Source organism: Quercus suber, unplaced genomic scaffold (assembly GCF_002906115.3).
Source record: "Quercus suber isolate HL8 unplaced genomic scaffold, Cork oak 2.0 scaffold_107, whole genome shotgun sequence".
Taxonomy (NCBI): domain Eukaryota; kingdom Viridiplantae; phylum Streptophyta; class Magnoliopsida; order Fagales; family Fagaceae; genus Quercus; species Quercus suber.
The window spans coordinates 1,084,517-1,104,271 of NW_027069572.1; the positions used below are offsets into that span (position 1 = coordinate 1,084,517).

Sequence of the window (19,755 nt, forward strand, 5' to 3'; positions counted from 1 at the left end):
CCAGCATTGTTTGTCAAAATGCCGGGTCAAGTGACTAGACCACAAGCACTGGTCGTTGGAGTAGAAACTCCAGCCCCAGACTTCTGGCACCGGCTACCCAACCCATCGGACCTGTGACCTAACCGCCAGAAGATAAAAGGGGAAGCCATTGTATGTTTTTGTAAAACATTTTAACAAATTTGTAAAATTAAAAAGTTTTACAACTTTTTATAAAGGATTTTATTGTCAACCGAAAATATTTTACAAATTTAACTACATTTTACATGCAAACAAATACTTGAAAATTAAAAAAAAAAAAAATTCAAAATATATTTTACTTCAAAACAAACAAAACATAAGTCATAGAGCGCACGACCACAGTGCGTTGAGTTATAAGGGAACTTGGTGTTTCAAATTTTCAGCCCACAGTAAATTAAATTAAAGCTTAGTAATGAGCTTTATTGTGGTAGTGGCAAGTAAGCCCCTCTTGCATTCAATGATTATGATGACATACTCTCATTCTATCAAAGACTTGATAGACAAGACCATTAAGGGGGCGTTTGGCTCGCTGCAATTATATAATCTTACATTAATGTAATCTCAATACAAAAATAAAACACTATATTGTTTAGGAGGGTGATAACATTAAGATGATATGATATGTTTTATAATGTTAAATTATGGTAATATTAGAAAAATAAAATAAACCAAAATGTGTATCACAACAAACCAAACGGCCATTTATCAATCCCTCTCACATTCTTTGTATTGTGGACCACAATTTGTGGTGGACTCAATTGAGTTAACAGTAATAAATACTACACTTTAGCTTTTAGATATATATATATATATATAAGTTAAAGTGTAGTATTTATTATTACTATTGTCCTGTTGAGTCACACTATCCACCCATTTCCAACGTTCTCTCTCTATTTTTAATTCTTATTAATTTCTCAGCTTAATGTTATATTTTCTCCAACCTTTTCCCTCATTTTACATTTTCATCTCCCCACTATTATTTATTTTACTATCACTTTTTCTTTATCCTTTTATTTTCCTTTATTTTTGGCTTTTCTTATTCCCCTCCTCTTATTATAAATTTACAATTCTTTATTTTATTCTATACACAGTTTTCTCACACACAAAAAGTTATTTCTCTCTCTCCCTTTCTCTCTCTCTATTTTTTTTTTAATTTTTTGGTTGATTTTTTTTCTTGCATCTCTACTTTAGATTGATGAATTATTTTTATTATTTGGAACTTTACTTTTACTTGATGTGATTAAGTTGTGTTTTTAAGTTGTTATATTTTTACTTTTCTTTGATTGTATAGATGTTATTTGTAAGGACCGGTTTTGATTCCCAAGCCCAAAAGATGGGTGAACTTAGGCCTAAAAAAGTCCAAGACAATGAATTTATAGAGAATGGGTTGAAGAATTGGGCTCTAGTGAATTAGTCAACAAGTAAGATGGATCTCGATGACAAGAAAATAAAGATAGACAAGTTTAAACTTAAGAAAATCGTCTACGGAAAAATCCGAGTAGATTGGTTCTTTTGTATTGATTCACAAATTGAATTACAAAATTTGTTCTTGATTACTACAGTGTTTTTCTCTCTTTTTTCCGATCTCCCTTTCTTCAGGGATTTCTTACATTATATATCTTCCCTTGATTGATCTTGGCCCTCCACTTGTTGACCATCCAAACTATTACTTGAGTGCTTATCCCATTAGACACCCTCTCTGATCCTCTATGAGTTGGGGTAGTCAAGGCAGCACTGTTCAGAGGTCTTCTCCACATAAATGCAGCCAAAAAGTTAGCTGCAGAGCATTCAATGCAGTGGCAGCAGATTTTCCTTAGATATTTCTGAGCTTCCATTCCCTTTGTACGTTCTTTAAGCACGTCCCTAACAATGAAATTTCCTGGAAGGTCACTTTGAACGATCGGATATTCATTCAATTTGTGCTTTGTTTATCCGAGGAGATACTCCTCCTTGGACTTCCTTCCCCAACCTTTCCGTTTGCAACTTGCTCATGGGGCTCTGAGTTTAACACCTCCACAGCTGTTTATTCGTCTACGGACCAACCTACGTCCTCGGTCTAGGCCCAATATATAATTTTAGGCCTTTATCCCTACATTATCCTATTGCATTATATATAAAGGATAGTATATAAGAATATAATATTATTTTATTACATAACATAACATGACTTGGATATATAATTTGGTGTTTATTATAATATTTTTTATTTTTACTTTTTTTTCTTCTCATATTATTTTCTACAAATTTCTTATTATTCTCTCTCTCTCTCTCTCTCTCTCTCTCTCTCTCTCTCTCTCTCTCTCTCTCTCTCTCTCTTCTCTCTCTCTCTCTCTTAGAAAAAGGCTCACATTCAGTGGCAGCACCACGTTATGCTCATGGTGTTCCCAGGAACACCCTGAACTGAAAAAAAAAATTATATATAATAATTAAATTCTTTTTATTTGTTTACCCTTTAAAAAAAATTAGGAACACCCTAAAAAAATTTTATTTGTTCTACTTTCAAGCAAAAAAAAAATTGTAACAAAGCAAGCGACAAGCCCATGGATTCAAAAAAAAAAAAAAAAACAACGGATGGCAAGCCCACAACATGCCTAACATCAAGCCCACGACAAGCCTAAAAGATGGTGGCAAACCAAGTAACCCACAAATTCTCCCCCCCCCAAAAAAAAAAAAAAAAAACCCCAACCTAATATACTGAAATCAAATTGGGCCTCAAACAGAACCCAAATTAAAAACTCTCTCTCTATCTCTATCTCTAAATAAAGTTTGAAACTTTTCGAAAACCCTAATTGAAAAAGAAAGAAGCAAAAGGGTCCCTCTCTCTCTGTTACACTCACTTGGGAGTGGGAGTGGTGCCAAAGAGGCTTGCATTTTAGAGCTCGATTTCGGTGAGTTGTTGGTCGCGGTCCATCTCGATGATGAGTGGTACAGCTAGGATCAGGAAGGTGCTGCCAGCGATCCATGCCGCTTTGCCAATGCTACGGAGGAGCTTCTTGGACACAACGGCGGCTTCGGAGGTGGTGCGCTTGGTATGGATGACGATGGACAACTGGGATACGTTGCGACTAGCCCTGGATATGAGGGAATGTTCACTTTCCTTGCCATGGGTCACTCGTTTTTCCCTTGAGATGACCAACGGAATGGACGGAGAAGGAGATCGCCAGATCGGGCCATGAACTCGATCTCCCATTCAAACGGAAAGAACATGATAAGGGCGGCCAAGCACCAAGTGCTGGACCCCACAGCAGTCCACAAAGTCACTCCTTTCTCTGATCTATCGGAGGAGGAGTTTAAGGAGTTGTACACAGGTGTGACTCAAACTCTCTCTCTCTCTCTCTCTTTAAGACTTTGAACTGTGATGGTCATTTGTCTGTTGTTTTGCCTTTTGCTTAGTTTACTTTATAAATTTTTATTAATATTTGCCCTATTTTTGGAGTTATACCTTATGGTGTATTTATTAATATTTGTCCTGTTTTTGGAGTTATCCGTTGGCGTTGGCGTTGGTGTTGGTGAGATAAATTAGTTGTCTTTTAGTGTTGGTGTTGTGTCCTTGGTGAGATATAATTAATTGGCTTTATTTGATTGGCTCTAGTCTTGTGATTGGGGGCCATGGGGGCATTGGGGCTTGTCTTTTGAATTGGGGGGTGGATGGGGGCATTGGGCCGAGGTAAATGCACATGGGTGTGTGATTGTGTGCTAGTGCAGTAGTGCAACTAATAAACAATCATTTAATTAACCAATAATTAATTGGGGGAAGCAACTATTAAACAATAATTAATAATTTAATTAACCAATACATTATAAAAGACAAACAAATTAAATTATGTTACTATACTAGGCTAAACAACAATTAATAATTTTATAATTAACGAAACAACAATATAACAAATTATAGTAATTTATAAAAGACAAAAAAGTTAATGAAACAACTAAACAACAATAATTAATAATTTTATTAATATTTAAAATGAACTTATAGTTTATTGTTTATTCTTTTGCTAAAATTATGGATAAGTATTTGATAAGAAAACCACGTACCCAAGATTCATCTCCTATGCAAAATTTATCTTCATCTTCTAAACGAATTCGTGTTGACTTTAACTTAGAAATTCTTAAAGAACACATTGGGAAAAATTCCTGGAGCCGCCACTGCTCACATTTCTAATTTATAATGTCTATTTTGTTTTTATTTTTCAACTTAAAACTAAAGAGTTTAGCCTAAATATAATATAAAATTTTACTTTTCAACTCAAAATTTAAGAAAAAATAAATAAATTTTGAGCTAAACTTGAAATAGCAACTTATAAAAATAATCAATTTAAGGCTCAATTAGTCCAAAATGGGTCGAAGGGGATACGAAGTAGACCTAATTGGATCAAATAGCAATTGTTTAATTTTTAAGGAAAACAAATTATGTTAAACAAATTTTAGGGAACAAATTATACATTACATTACAATTACAAAATAATTATTTATTCCCACAAATCGCATGAGTCTGTGACTAGTTTAATAAAAAATTCAAATTATTTTTATAGGGAGTCAAGAAAATGAATCTTAAAATTCATAATGAAATCTTTAATAAATTATTGATTTACAGAAGGGGAAAAAAGCAAAATGGAAATTTTTCCTCAAACTTTTCTAAGCTTGCTCAATGGTGTCAAAAAGACAAAGGAATCTAATTTCAAGTCATTAGCTGTCTTACCAAAGTTAGAATTGCTAGCAATCACCAAGTGAGCTAGTACAAGAATTCAAAATAATAGGACAAAAAAAAGGACAAAAAAACTAGTACAATAATTTAGATTTGTCAAAACGTTTCACAAAGATCTACACATCACAATAATAATTTCTCAACTTAGCCAGTGTTTTCTCTTTTTTGTAGCTTTTCTTATATAAAACGGCAAGGAAATTTAGTTGCCCATTATTTAGCCAGGTCTTCTAAATCTAGTTGTGAGCTTCAGGTTTGGCAGAATTCTGTCCCTGATGACATAGCTCCTATAGTCACACGTGACTCCTTGTAATTTCTTTTTATTTCAATAATACTCAGACCTTCCTGCTCTGGCTTCTCAAAAAAAAAAATAATAATATTAATAATTTCAACGACAGACCATTTTCGGAATGAGTTTCATCACCACCTCAATCTTAACACGACGGCAAACAAGGTACTGATCTTACAGGACTAATAATTTTTTATTGCTGCTTCCCCATGCCTTGAATTTGAATAGGCCAAAGCTTTCATGCCAGAATTCTAAACCTCAAAAGCCCACAAATGCCAAGTTTTGGCTTTTGGCTCTACTTATATATGATTTCATGACATGTTAATTCAAGCTTGGATCTTGGTGTCCTTATGTTTTAAACTTGGCCTCTTAAGTTCTAGAATTTGATCTATAATGGTCTTGAAGGTTTTTTTTTTTTTGCTTTAGTAGTACTATGTTCAAGATGTCAATTGGTGGACTAGCACACATAGGACAGCACAAAGAAGGCAATTTTCATGTGGTGGCTTTGAAGATATGCGTTGGACTTATGGAGAAATTTGAATTGGAAGTACAGAACACTCTAATACTAAGTTATTTTTAGAAATTTTCAAGGTTCATATGAATTTCAGTTTGGAGATGTATAATATATTGAATGACTTAGAGAACTTCATGACAGGTATCATAATTATTGTTAAATTAGCCTTGTAGAATCTTTTGCCTATAAGAAACAATGTGGAAAATTAGCCATAAGGATTGGATTATTGAACCTGTATTGTGTTGCAGTCTTCAGTGAAGCAAAGTTGGTCGGTCATGTAGATAGGACTGAAGAAATATGCAATTAATTCCTAATTCTGCTATGTCAGTGCAGGGATTTGCTGTCGGACTGCTTTCTATTGTATGGCGTTTAGATGGTTAAGGAAGTGAAGCAAATTTTCAGCTATTTCCTTGATTTATTACAATGACAATTCGTTTACATCTAGTTTTGTTTAGTGCAGAATGCACATGAGCAACTACCTCTCCCTTACAAGCACACGACCTTCCATGACCAATTTAGTCATTCTTTGGAGTCTGCAGAACTCAAGCTTCACCATTTACAGATCCAGCTGGAATATAGAATTTTGTAGTCATTGTTTAGCTCGATCCTCATATCTAATCCTGATTATGTACTAATATTACTGATTTGTTTTATATAATGTGAATATCACTAAACCAATCTCAAAGCTAACTCATTGCCAACTACTTGCAGTCTTACAAGATGTCCATCTAATGGAAGTGAATCCTAGAAGAAAAAAGAAATCACATAGTACCAACTAGGGAGCAATTTGGATGACATGGGTTCTCCAGTTACTATCATTAAATTGTAGTGCACTAAAATTTTTCTTTGAGCTTTTGTGTATAAACCTAGGCATTTTAATAAATTTCTAAGTGGAATATACTGCAAATGATGCGTTTTAGTCCTTGCCTTCTGTGTAACATGATCAATCGTGTAGAAGTATTATTTTGAATCCAACTTTCATAGATGCTTTTTGAGAATCAAATTCTGAACTCATCTTTAAGAAGGGTACAAATTTAAATTGGTTTAGTTAAAGAGTATCATAGTAGTATTTATATTTTCCTTGAATCAATTACTGAACTCACTTTCAAGAAGGATGCAAGATTCAGTTTGTTTAGTCCAATAGTATCACAGTACTAATTAATTTTCATGAATGGTTATATGTGCTCATTGTTGTTGAGATTTTTTGTTGTGGAAATTTTGTCAGAGTAGTATACGCAAGAACAAAGCACTTTTTTTTTTCAAATACTTTATAGTAGTAATTAACCTCATCACACTCAGGTAGAATACACAAAGAAATTCTCAATAGAAGAGAGTTTTATTGATAATTATAACATTACTACACATCATTCTTCACTATTCAGTGCTTTTACATTTCTTTCGTGCATTTACTTTTTAGCTTATTCTTTTACTGGATTCTATTCTTATTGGATGTTTCAATGTTATGATTCTAGTGTCCCACATGAATTAAATATAAGCTTAACTGCTCTTGGGCACCCTCTCCTTGCAAGCCGATTTTCAAGAGTGAGTTCTAAATATGGATTTATAACATTTGATATCAGAGCCAACCAAAAAAGATACAAGCTCCCAAATTTTAGAAAATTAAGGAAAAGTCAATAAAAAAGCACATCTTTGACTAAGTCCCTTCTACCTAAAAGCAAAAGAAATCGACATAAACATTTCACTTTTGATAGTCAAAAGATAGGAACTCACCTACTAAAGGGAAAATAAAAAATGTTTTCTATAACACATGCAAAACACCAAAAAGAAAACACTTATGCAACATGTTAGTCGATGATGACTCTTACAATTGTGACCTTCGCTTCACTGAGACTACTAGATAAGCTTCTTTAGGAAATAAGCTTCTTTGTAAATGAGCATTGAGTTATGATTTTGAAGGTCTCTTTGCTTTTGCGGATAGGTTACCCTTGTTTATATTTTGCTTGCCTAACTTTGTTTAATGGAGAGGTGGCAATTCCTGTTAACAAGTAGTATTTTTGTTGTATCGAGATAAGGGTATTCGAATACATAACTTAACTCTAACTTATTTAATAATCATGTCAAAACCACACATTCTTAACACAACCAATTTATTGAGCGAGTTGATATGACAAGACTCGTTTTAACTTGTTTAATACATTGTCTAAAAAAATAAAGCGAAGAAGTTCAATGTTTTTGGTTGCAACAACTTTGCAATGGTGATTGCAATTGAACCAATGGTTGTATGTAGGTTGTGAATTGAATTGCAAGAGTGTTGTTAAGTTATGGTTTTTCACATAACATTTATGTTGACTTTATTCCATAACAAAAAGTGTTGTAATTTCATTAATTTATTTCTTTGTATTTTATGGGATTTAATTGTAATAGGTTTAGTATTAAGTTGGTGAAGATTACTCAAGAAGTTGATCTCACGACTTGGCTTGCAAGTGGTGCAACTCGCGAAAGGCCATGTGAAGAGCATATGCCGAAAGTTGAAGAGTTAGTGTATCTTGTGAGTAATCTCGCAACTTGTCCAACCTACGAGATGACTAGCGAGATGCACTGATAGCTAGGATTTTAAGTGTGACTCTTATACTCTTCACTCATACTATATGTACCTTCATTACCTACAAAATTGTAAGGAGGGCTATTAAGAAAAAAGCCCAAGAGAGAAGTTTCAACAACACCCATCATTTTAGAGAGAGCAACTCATCCTTGAGAGAGAAATCCTTATTGTCTCTTCTCCTTCCCCTTTTCCATTATTATACCTTGAGAGAAGATTTATACCTAAACACAATCCACACCCATTCAGAGTGTAGAGAGTGTTTTTGGAAATTGGGAAGCATTGGGTCTTTGCCAATATAAGCAAGTAAGGCTTGGCAACGCAATCAGCCGATATTGCGAGATCTGGGAAGCTAATGAAGACAAGATTCCGAGAAGTCCAATGGTAGCTGGAGTTTGGAGGGCTTAAATACTTTGGGTAGATTAGGCTTGGAAAGTCTTTTTGGTATCCTTATACTCCAACTTATTCACTATTGGATCATTTCAGATTGGAGGGCCATGGAGAGCTTTTTACGCTGAATTCTTCATTTTTCCTCTTCGATAACACATCATTGTGTTATCTTGGGTTTGCTATTCTTTTCCCCCATTGCCCTTTACATATTTTCCTTGCACTTATATGTTCATCTATGTAATTGTTGAATACTTCAATTAATTAATTTGCTAGTCACGTATATTCCACATCAAGTGTATTGAGCTTAAAATTAATCAAGCCGCAATTAAGTATTGGGGGTCTAAATAAGCTTTAGTGGTTTTATTATTGAGCTTTCAAATACAATATAGACAAAGAACTAATATTCTCAAGCATCAACTATTGAAAATCAACAATGCCTTTGAGGCTTACAATATTTGGTGTAGTTTTAAGAAGACTTAGAAAGAGCTAAAAACGAGTGCAAGTATCTCTCTCTTTCCCACTCAATTACAATGAACTCTGTTTTTTGCAATTAATTTGAAGTACACGATATTACAAGAACATAACCATAAGATTTTATTTGTTACATTTTGAAAGCTAAAAATTTTAATTTATTAATTATTATTACCCCTAAACAATAGAGTTAAAGTGAAAATTTCTTCTTTATATATCTTATCATGTAAGATATTAGATTTAAGATAGATCATATAATAGATATAAGATCAGATCAAATCAGATCAGATAGAAATGATCCACCTATCAAGTAAACGGTCTAATAAAATATATGTTTTAAAAAACCAATTTTCTATTTCTGGTTCATTTGGTGACACTAATGTCAAAATAATGATGACATTGTGATGTCGTGGAAGTCTAAAGAAAGCATGCACGATACTCTCTTAATGGAATAGAAACTAAACTATTAGTTCCTGGTAGTAAATCTCGAATCTACGAGAGGTTTTCCTAAATCCATAAGGAGAAGAAAACTAGAAGCCATCAGAGAAATAATTTGACAAAAGTCTATATTTATTGATAATAGTCTGATTTGCCTCTGACGGCTACCACTACAAGAAAAAAGACCTATTACAACAAGTAATATTACAACAACAGAAATAATTGGAGTAATATATATAGTATTGCATCTATGAGTTGTTTTTTGTTGTAATAGTAACTTAAATTTATTACATCAATTAAGATTGTTGCAAGAATTACCTTGTTACATCTAAATGTGTTGTTGTAATAACTAAACCTTATTTTATTTTGAAATCTATTGATGCAATAGGTAACCACTTATTTCACATCAAAATATGTCGTTGTAATAGATGAAAAATATACTTTTTGTTGTAATAGTAACTTAAATGTATTACATCAATTTAAGATTGTTGCAAGAATTACCTTGTTACATCTAAATGTGTTGTTGTAATAGTTAAACCTTATTTCACATCAAAATAATGTTGTTGCAATAAGTAACCACTTATTTCACATCAAAATATTTTGTTGTAATAGGTAAAACCTTGTTTCACATCAAATGAAGTTGTTGTAATAGAGGTCAAGGACGGCTTGATGGATTTGAAGGTTTAAGGCAAAAACTGAAATTGAGGTTTTTTATATATTTAAGGCAAAAATATACTTTTGGTCCCTATATTTTGAGCCAATTTTCATTTTGGTCTCTACTTTTTTGGAGCGCCTATGTTGGTCCCTCAAAATCAAAAATTGTTACCATTTTGGTCATTACTGTCATCTCAATAATGGAAATTATCTACGTAGCAAACTTTTAATCTAATTAAATTAAATAATAAAATATTTTTTTGTTGCTTTTCATTATTTTTTTTTTTAGGAAGAACATAAAGAACATGTTCTTTATGCTCTTCCCCAAATCAAGACATATCCAACTGACCCGAGAGCTCTGACAGTCGGTGGTGGGTTATAGATCCCAAAAACCGGCTCTAACGATCGGCAGCGGGTTACAAATCCAATAAACCAACTACGGTGGGTCGATTGGCGGGTTCTCTCCTCTAAAACTCACCTCAACCAACCTGACCGAAACCTTACAAAAATCTGACAATTCAAGCTTTTTTTTGGGCGAGTTTTTGGTCAAATACTTTAGATCCAATGAGATTTATGCTAGATTTAGGGATATCTCACCAAATTTAGTGAAATCTCAGCCAGATTTGGTGGAAATCTCATCGGATCTAGCGAGATCTCACCAAATCCGGTGAGATCTCTGCTAAATCTACCAAAATTTCATCTGAAAGAAACTATTTTGGCCGAATTTTGTCATCGTGGATGGTTTACACCAAACCGACCTCTTTTTGGCATGAATCCGACTGCTCTAATCTGACTTCCTCTCCGGTCGGCAACAAGTTTGAACTTCCTCCACTTGATTCTCTCAGGTCGGTCAATGGTTGGGCACAACTAGACCCAAACTGACCTGTGGACACCCCTTCAAACCCATGTGAGTTCTCCGGCAGATCTGGCAAAATTTCTTCTGAAAGAAACTATTTTGGTTGGATTTTTTCCATTGTGGACGGTTTACACCGAACCGACCGCCTTTTGGCATGAATCCGACAGCTCTGATCTGACTCCCTCTTCGGTCAGCAACAGGTTTGAACTTCCTCCACTTGATTCTCTCAGGTCGGTCATGGGTTTGGCACAAACTAGACCCAAGTTGACCGGTGGACACCCCTTCAAACCCATAAACCCAGTAAACAAATCAATCTCCAACGAACCCATAAACCTATATATTTTCTTCGAAAACAAACACAAAAAAACCCAAAAAATTCAGCTTAAATACAAAATAATAAATCCCAAAGCCCATATTTTCTCAAACACAAGCAAAATCATCAAATTCCAAAGTCTAGCTAGCCACACCCTGAAATCTCTAAAGACCCACAACATGCCACGCCCAAAATCTCCATACTTTTTTCATGTTCTTCTTCCCTAAAATCCATGGCCAAAAACCCATTTTCCCCATAAACCCAAGCCAAAAACCTATATTCCCTATAGTTCCATGCTGAAAATCATTCTTCCCTATAAACCCATGTTCAAAAATCAATGATGTGAACTTCCTCTATCTCATGGTCTAATCCCATGGCCAAAACTCATGATTGACGACTCATGGCCACACCCCATCAATTGAACTCTATCTTATCATATTTCTCTCTACCTCTCACTCTCTAAATATGACATAAAAAAAAATTAAATATTACATAAACTCTATTATCTTATTTTAGATGCAAACTTATGATTAATTAGCATGAATCATGTACATTTTTTTTTGATGTGGTAAATATGATAGAGATTTTCAGACTCGGACCGTTTAAACTATTGGGTTTTGTGGTAAATATGATTTTCAGACCCGGACCGTTTAAACTGTTGGGTTTTGTAGAGTCTAGTTGTGTTTGATCTGGTTGATGACTCGATCCAACCTAATATAATGTTGCGTGGTTTTTAATGAGAGATTTTTTGAGACATAGTCCATGGAGCGAAGACTTGGGCTGATAGGCCCAAACCATAGTGCTCATGGACAAGCCTCTTGGGGGCTTGGGGGCAATGCCCTCGGGAAAAATCTTTGGCCCATTTTGTAGCATATTGTGAATCCTGTGCACAGGATATAGAAACCGCTGATTTGGTGATTAGGATTTCTTGTTGTTGTTTTTTGAGAAAGTGAAAAATTGTACAGCCACACTTTGTATTTTTCCTTGATAATAGTGAAATTTCTGCAACTCCGTGGACGTAGGCAAATTGCCAAACACCGTAAATACTATCTTGTGCGTGTAATTATTAATTTTTTTTGGCGTGTGTTTTTTTTTTTTTTTTTTTTTTTTTTTTTTTTTGTTTCTCATAGGTTTGGAAATTTTGTGTTAATTCCCTACATAAACAACTTGAAAAGTGAAAGGTTTAAAGTTTTTAAGGTCGGACCAAGGTTCAACTGAAGTCGAATTGTGATAACGTTATAATTAATATAATAATTATTTAAAAGATAAATAAATTTATTAAATTAATAAAAATTGTAAAATTAACTAAAATAATCCAAATAAATATAAAGAATTATATTTCAAATAAATTTCTTATGTAATAACTTTCATAATGCAAATAAAAAATATTAAATTCTAAGCATAATTGAAAATCCAATATTTTCTTTTTTATGCCCATTCAACCATTTGTGAATTTAAAAGAAAAAAAAAAATACAAGAGTGGAGTGGGCGGACATTGTTTTGTACCAATTAAAAAATGGGTTATATAGAGAAAAAGTTCCCATAATATTTAAGAATTTTTTTACACAAAGCATAAGTTAGTAACAGTAAAGCAAGCCTTTAATTAGTAGTTGAGACTTTTTTTTTTTTTTTTTATACGAAGTAGTTCAGACTTGAGAGTAAAACAAGGCAGTGCATGAGTGTTGAGCGCGGATATTGTTGCATTATTTCGCGGGACAATATAGGTAGCGGGAAAGTCCTATTTGAGAAAAAAATTGGGGAGCGGGAAAGGTGAATTATTTTCCCAGTTTTTTCTCATCTATTCCGTTTTTCCCATATCCTCTCAGTTCCGTGTTTGTCTCCATCCATGATACCGTATCTCAATTTTGAAGTTTATCTCTACTGGCTTGAATTTGGTTTCTCTCACGCAAACAACCAGAAACTGTCAAAAAAAAAAAAAAGTTTTTTGAGAGAGGCAAAAAAAAAAAAAAAAAAAAGTGAGATTTGAAGGAGGCAAAGATGAGAGATTATTGAAGATTGTGATTTGAGGAGCAGCGGAGGAGTTCATTCTCTTTTACTGGGTTTTCTTTGAGGAATTTCAATCTCTCATTCCGGTTGGTTTGAGAAATTTCTCTGATTTGCAGGTATAATCTTTTGCTTCTCTTTAAATTTAATTTTTATTAATTTGTTTCTAGAGAAGAATTAGCAAAAAAAAAAAAAAAAACGAAATTTTACTTTGGATTTTGAGCAGTGAAGTAGAATCAAGTAGCCTGATACAAGTATATGACTTGATTGAGTTGATTTTTATTTTGAAGCCTAGATTGAGAAAAAAAAATTGGGAATTTTTTTTCTTTTCTTTTGTCAATTTTCGTAGCCACCAAACTGGAAGAAAAAAAAAATTTAGTTTGAGATTTTTTTTTTTTTTTTTTTTTACTTTATGTGTGTTTGCTGCTTTCATATTTTTGCCAAATTATGTAGTTTGAAAGTTGGGAATTAGTGGAATTTTTAAAGGTTCAGAAATATTTCTGCTTGCTAATGAAAAAAATCATTTTTTTTTAATATGTGATTTTGAGCTTCGCTCACCCCCTGTCTCTCATTTCCTTTTTTGTTTCCCACAAATGCATGCTGAGCTTTATTAGACCAAATCTTGTTAGTGTAATGTACATGGTCCTCAGGCAGTCAATCAGGAAATCAATGCTCACTGCTTTTTTTGTTTACTTTAATGGCATCCTAGCATTTTATATATTAATAATTCCAAGGCTTTTGCATCCTCACCAGATCACAACAAGGTAGGCAAGGGAAGATTAGAAGCTTGTCCTCAAAAGCAAGTAGTTAAGCAAGTGGACTAAGACGATCAGGGTTAGTTTTTTCCTGAATGCTAAACTCTTGGATGTTGATGTTTTTGGTTGTTCTATTGCTATATATATTCTTTCTTTTTGTTTAGTTTATTGAAAGTGTCGTATATGGTGGAGACTTGCACTAGTTCACTTTAGTTTATTGCTAGTATTAGACTTGATATACTATTAAAAGAAGATATATCACTGTATATATATGTGTGTTAAGTTAAACTTTGTCACATGCTTACTACCCAGCATGGAGGAATTTGAAAGTGTATATTCTGTTTGCTTATGAACTAAATTAACATATTTTTTGGTTCATGCATGTGGAAAATGACGAAAGAAACAGTTTAGATGGGGATTCTTATGTTCAAATGGTATATTTGAATTTGATTTTGCCCTTCTGGTTGTATTTAATTAACCATCCTCTTCTTTCCCTTCCCTTTTCTAACTCCCCTTTCCTGAAAAATTAAAATTTTTCTCCATTAGTCTGCATATTCTTAATCTGTGGTTCTTAAAAGAAGGCTATTTCCCATGTGAAATTGTGATAGTTTTGAAGACTTGATGGTTTAAGAAGTAAGGGGAAGGCTAAGTTTATTATATGTTGTGTGGTGCAAGTATTTTGTTACTCTTCTATCAAGTAATGTAACACCTTGAGGTAAACAATCTAGATTGTTAAAATTTGGCCTTTCATTGTAGTTTAATTTATCTTCTTCCGTATTCTGTGAACCATCAGCAGCATTTTGGTAGTGAACTGTTAGGATTTTTTTACACAAAATTTTCCAGCTCCTAAGAGTATAAAAGGGGAGCATAATTCAACTTTTGAGCCTATTTATTGGTTATTTCAACTGAAGTAGGTGCTGTTTGTACCACTTTTGAAACCTACCCCTTCCTTTAATTACAAGCTCAAATTATCTTTTGACAATTTAACTCTTAACTACTATAATAATTTGTTAGGATTACATATGAACAAGAAATTCCATTGTTGAGGCAACCTCTAATAAGATGCTTGCTTATAGCTTCCTCCTAGGAAAATTAAAGAGCATTTCCCCAACTATTTATGTTTGTCCTCCCAGGCTTTCCTTAGAGAACCTAAGATATATAGTTTAGTGACAGTTATATAAAGTCCTGAGGTGTTCAACTATATGAACCATGTAATTCATTTTATAATTATCCAAGTACTAGACAATTTAGGAACCTAAGGTCTAGAATTTATGTGTTTGTGTTTTGTGTTTATTTACAGTGAAGATGTCAATAGATAAGGCTTGGATGTTTATTAAAGATAGGGGGTCACAAGAATGGCAAAATGGTATGAAAGCATTTCTAGATATGGCTTTTGCCGAAGTAGCAGAGGCAAATACAATTCGATGTCCATGTCGTAAATGTGTTAATGTGGTTCCTAAGACACGTAACGAGGTAGCACTGGATTTGTGTAAATTTGGAATGGATCAAAACTACAAGATATGGATCCATCACGGTGAAGAGTGGTATGATGAACCATCTAATGAAAATAGTGGAGCATAGATAATGAAAGCAATCAGGAAAGAAGTGATGATGCTAGGGCATATGAGATGATCAATAATATGATGAGAGCTGAGAACTTGGCTAGTACTACAATTGGTGGAGATGATGATTTGCACATGCGGGATTGCGAGGAACCAAATGATAATGCTAAGAAATTCTTACTATTGTTATGTGAACCTTTAATTGCTTTAAGTCATTTCTTTGTGGAAATATGTTCAAAAGAATTAACTGTTGAAGCATTGGACCAAATAGATCATCAAATTGCAGAAACCCTCTGTAGATTGGAACAAGTATTTCCACCTTCATTATTTGATGTTGTGATGCACTTACCGATTCACCTTGCATATGAAGCTAAGGTGGCAGGACCTGTGCAATATAGGTGGATGTATCCAATTGAGAGATATTTACGCACGTTAAAAGGGTATGTGCGTAACAAAGCTCATCCAGAAGGATCAATTGCTGAAGGGTATATTTTAGAGGAATGTATGACATTTTGCTCTTGGTATTTTGATGATATGGATACAAAACTTAATCGACTAGAAAGGAATGTTGACACTTGTCCAAGTGAAGCAGCATCTGGTTTGAGTGTATTTACATTGGTTAACCATGATAGGCAAAACTGCACATTTGAAGCTCTTTGTAATTCAGAGCTCCAAATGGCACATCATTACATTTTAACCAACTGTGAAGAAGTTTCTCCATGGGTTGAGTAAGTAATTCTATATTCATATGAAGAATTTTTTTTTTTTTTTTTTAAATTTGTATTTGTTGATTATTTTTTTATTAATATTGCCTTAATATGTATGTAGCGAACATATTAGGGAGCTTACATCAATAAACTCTCGAAATGTAGAACAAAGACACAAAGAACAATTTTCAAAGTGGTTTAAGACTGAAGTAAGTGGATTAATTTATTCTAACATTCACGTGTCCATTTCTAAAATTTGCAATCAACTGATTGTGATTGTAATCGTGTAAATGTAGATTGAACAACTTTACGACAATCAAGATAAACGGATAAATGAACAAATTTTATCATTAGCTCGAGGGCTAGATTCTTGTGCACGAGTTTATTCTTGATACACTATTAATGGTTTCTTATTTCGTACAAAGGAATGTGAGCAGACGTTAAAAATTCAAAATAGTGGCGTGGTTGTGAAAGGTGATGAAAGTACGGGGTATATAGATTGGTTTGGTGTCATTAAGAAGATTATTGCTTTAGATTATTTGGGAAGTAATGAAGTTATTCTGTTTAAATGTGATTGGTTTGAGGTGCCACCTCAAGGTAGACACCAAAGTAGAGGGTATAAGAAGGATGCGTATGGATTTATCAATGTTGACACAACATGTCTTCACTACAAAGATGACCCTTTTATCTTAGGAATTCAAGCAGAACAAGTTTGTTATGCAAAGGATGTTGAAAATCCAAATTGGTGTTCTGTGATAAAGTTGAGATCAAGAAACCTCTTTGCTATGCCAAATAGGGAGCAAGAAGTAGATGATGAGAATGATAATTCTAATTATGAGCCTTATGAACTGAATGAAGTTTTAAGAAGTCAACATGATATGGGTGGTAGCAAAGAAGGTTTTGAAGACATGACTAGCTGGTGTAGAAGTGATATGGAGGGATTGGGTATTGAAGTAAGTGTTGAAGAAAATATTCACTTGGAAGATGACCTTTTGTCTGACAATAATGAGACTGATATTGAAGAAGATGATGATGGTAATAGCAAATCAGTTGTCTTAACTTGTTTGTTCTTATTATTTTATATTTTTTTTCTAACGCATGCAATATGATGCCTTTATGTTATGTTTATTATTATTATTATTATTATTTAATAGTCTGTATATAATTTGGATATTTGATTCCATTTGAAATATATATTATGTAATTAGTTGTCAAATAATGAATGTAATTTCTTTATGTTACATTTTCCTACTGTCATCTTAGGGTCAATGTATGTACTTTAGATGTGCTCTCATTCTCATTATTGTGTTATTCAGTTTAGGTATCTATATTTTGGATGGCTCCACCATCAGCATCATAGCGACATCATCCACAGATGGTATCTTTACAGCCATCTACACCATTACCACAGCTGCTGCAACCATCTAGTGAAGTTTCAATGCAAATACCGAATGAGGCATCCTTATCTCAACTATTAGAGGACCCATCCACATTACCACCTTCACAAAAAATTTACTCACATGCTCGTCGTCCACGTCCCTTGACATCAGGTTATATCATTATTTATATGATGAACTATCTCTCACATTTTTATTTCATATCATACATGTGTGTGCTTTTTTCTCTACATTGTTCATAGAAAAAAAAAACAAGCATTGTAATTTTCTTTTTATGTTCTATATCAATGTAGTATCAAAGATGTTTAATGACATTATCGCTCCTTGTTTAGTCATTGCCGCTGATTTTAGTTTTTTCTATACTTTTTGGTATAATTATATTTCAATTTATTAGGAACCTGACAATGAAGAATAAAGACTTGGAATTTTGAATGTTATTGTTCTTGTGCTAACTTCATTATGCAAAAACTTTCATGAAAGATTCATTATACAGAACTGGATTAGTTTAGCAAATTAATTATGAAATTACCAATAGATACTTCATTATACAGAAATTAATTACATTCACATCCAAGTAATAACTCGTATCTTATTAGCCTCCTTGAATATTGTTTTGCTAAATATATCAATCAATTAATAACAGAGGTGTGATGTGTTTTTTTCATCTAAATGTAGATTCTATTTTGATGGATAAGTGCTAATCTGGGTGGTGTGGAATTTTTTTTTTTCTCTTGATTGAAAATTATAAATAGGAATTTCAAGGCAATATATAGAGTAATTCCCGTTGTTTGGTGATACTCCATTTTGAAATTTTGATCGCTTTACAAATCTATTCTAATAGTTAATAACTAAATTATAGTTGAAATTATATTATATAAGTTAATTAGATTGAGTGGTTTTTACCTATGAAGTTATAAATATTAGATTTATCATCCTTGTGTTGTTAAAAATTAAATAAATTTAGCTATGACTGGACTGTTTATATTATCAATAAACTACCAATAAAAATTGATATCGTATGAACTTAATCACAAACTTGCACAATATAATCTAAGGTTTATATAAATATATTTTTAGATATTATAAATATAAACACATAATATTATATAAACTTCAAATGAGTCTCATGTTTATGATCTTTCAAACTTTTATTTCATAGCATACATTACTGAGCATTTGATATCTTGTTATTATATTGATTTATATTTTATAACATTCATGTCTATAATGATTTTCTTGTTTTAATTTAGATTTTTATTTTTTGGTTGAAAAATCTGTTTTAATTTAGAAATTATTGATGATATATAGATTCTACACCTATGCCTAGAAAGGGTTGTGGAACTCTTAAAGGATTAAAGGTGGCTAAGAAAGCTAGTGAGACTAGTGATGGGAAATTGTCAATTACTTTTTCAAGGAAGTTTGGTGGACCTATTGACATCAATTATCGCACTTTTGTTGATTTAGTGGTTGTTCAAGTAAGACAACATTTGCCTCTTAATGTGAAGAACTGGAAGGAAATACCAGATGAGAATAAAAACATCTTGAAGGCTAAAGTTTTGGTATTTATAAAAATTATGCATTAGCTAGACTTACATATTTTTTAATAGTATTTTTTTTTCTCTCTTAATAATTATATATTTATTGATTTTCGAATGTAAATGTATGTCATATTGTAATGATATTAGTGATAAGTGTAATTTTTACATGATTTTTATTATCCTCTTATTTATTAAAATTGTTAGTTTTCCTTTATTTCTTTTGATTTGATTTGATTTTTTTATTTATATTTATCTATTCATTTGTGCTTTGAAGGAATGAGAAGAGCAAGGAATCAAAGGAATTTTGTACAAAATCCAAGTCCAATTCGGATTAGGATTCCAGCCTGCACATCAGTTAGTATTTTCAGCATAACTTTGGGCTTAGATATCCAATCGAGATAATTCAAGTTGGGCTGGAAAGTTAACTTAAAGGGCTACAACTTTGTAGTTTACCAAAAGTCCGAATTCTGACGTTAAATGGGCCAAAATCGTCGGTTAAGTGAAGCCTAAAAATCTGGGATTTTCTCCAAACGGGAATAGGATTCCTTGACCTATTTAAAGGCTCTTTAGGGTAAAAAGAAAAA

The 19,755-nt window shown here is 32.9% G+C and overlaps 1 long non-coding RNA gene across 2 annotated transcripts; it reads left to right on the forward strand.

Moving 5' to 3' along the window:
- The first annotated feature begins 12,858 nt into the window (after positions 1-12,858).
- LOC136068277 (uncharacterized) lies at positions 12,859-19,739 on the forward strand. Of its 2 annotated transcripts, none has more exons than XR_010629664.1 (4): positions 12,859-13,331; positions 13,966-14,046; positions 17,553-17,786; positions 19,446-19,739. It is a non-coding gene; the product is annotated as an uncharacterized LOC136068277 (long non-coding RNA). The 2 variants fall into 2 exon arrangements; XR_010629665.1 differs by having other exon boundaries at positions 17,558-17,786.
- Positions 19,740-19,755: the final 16 nt, after the last annotated feature.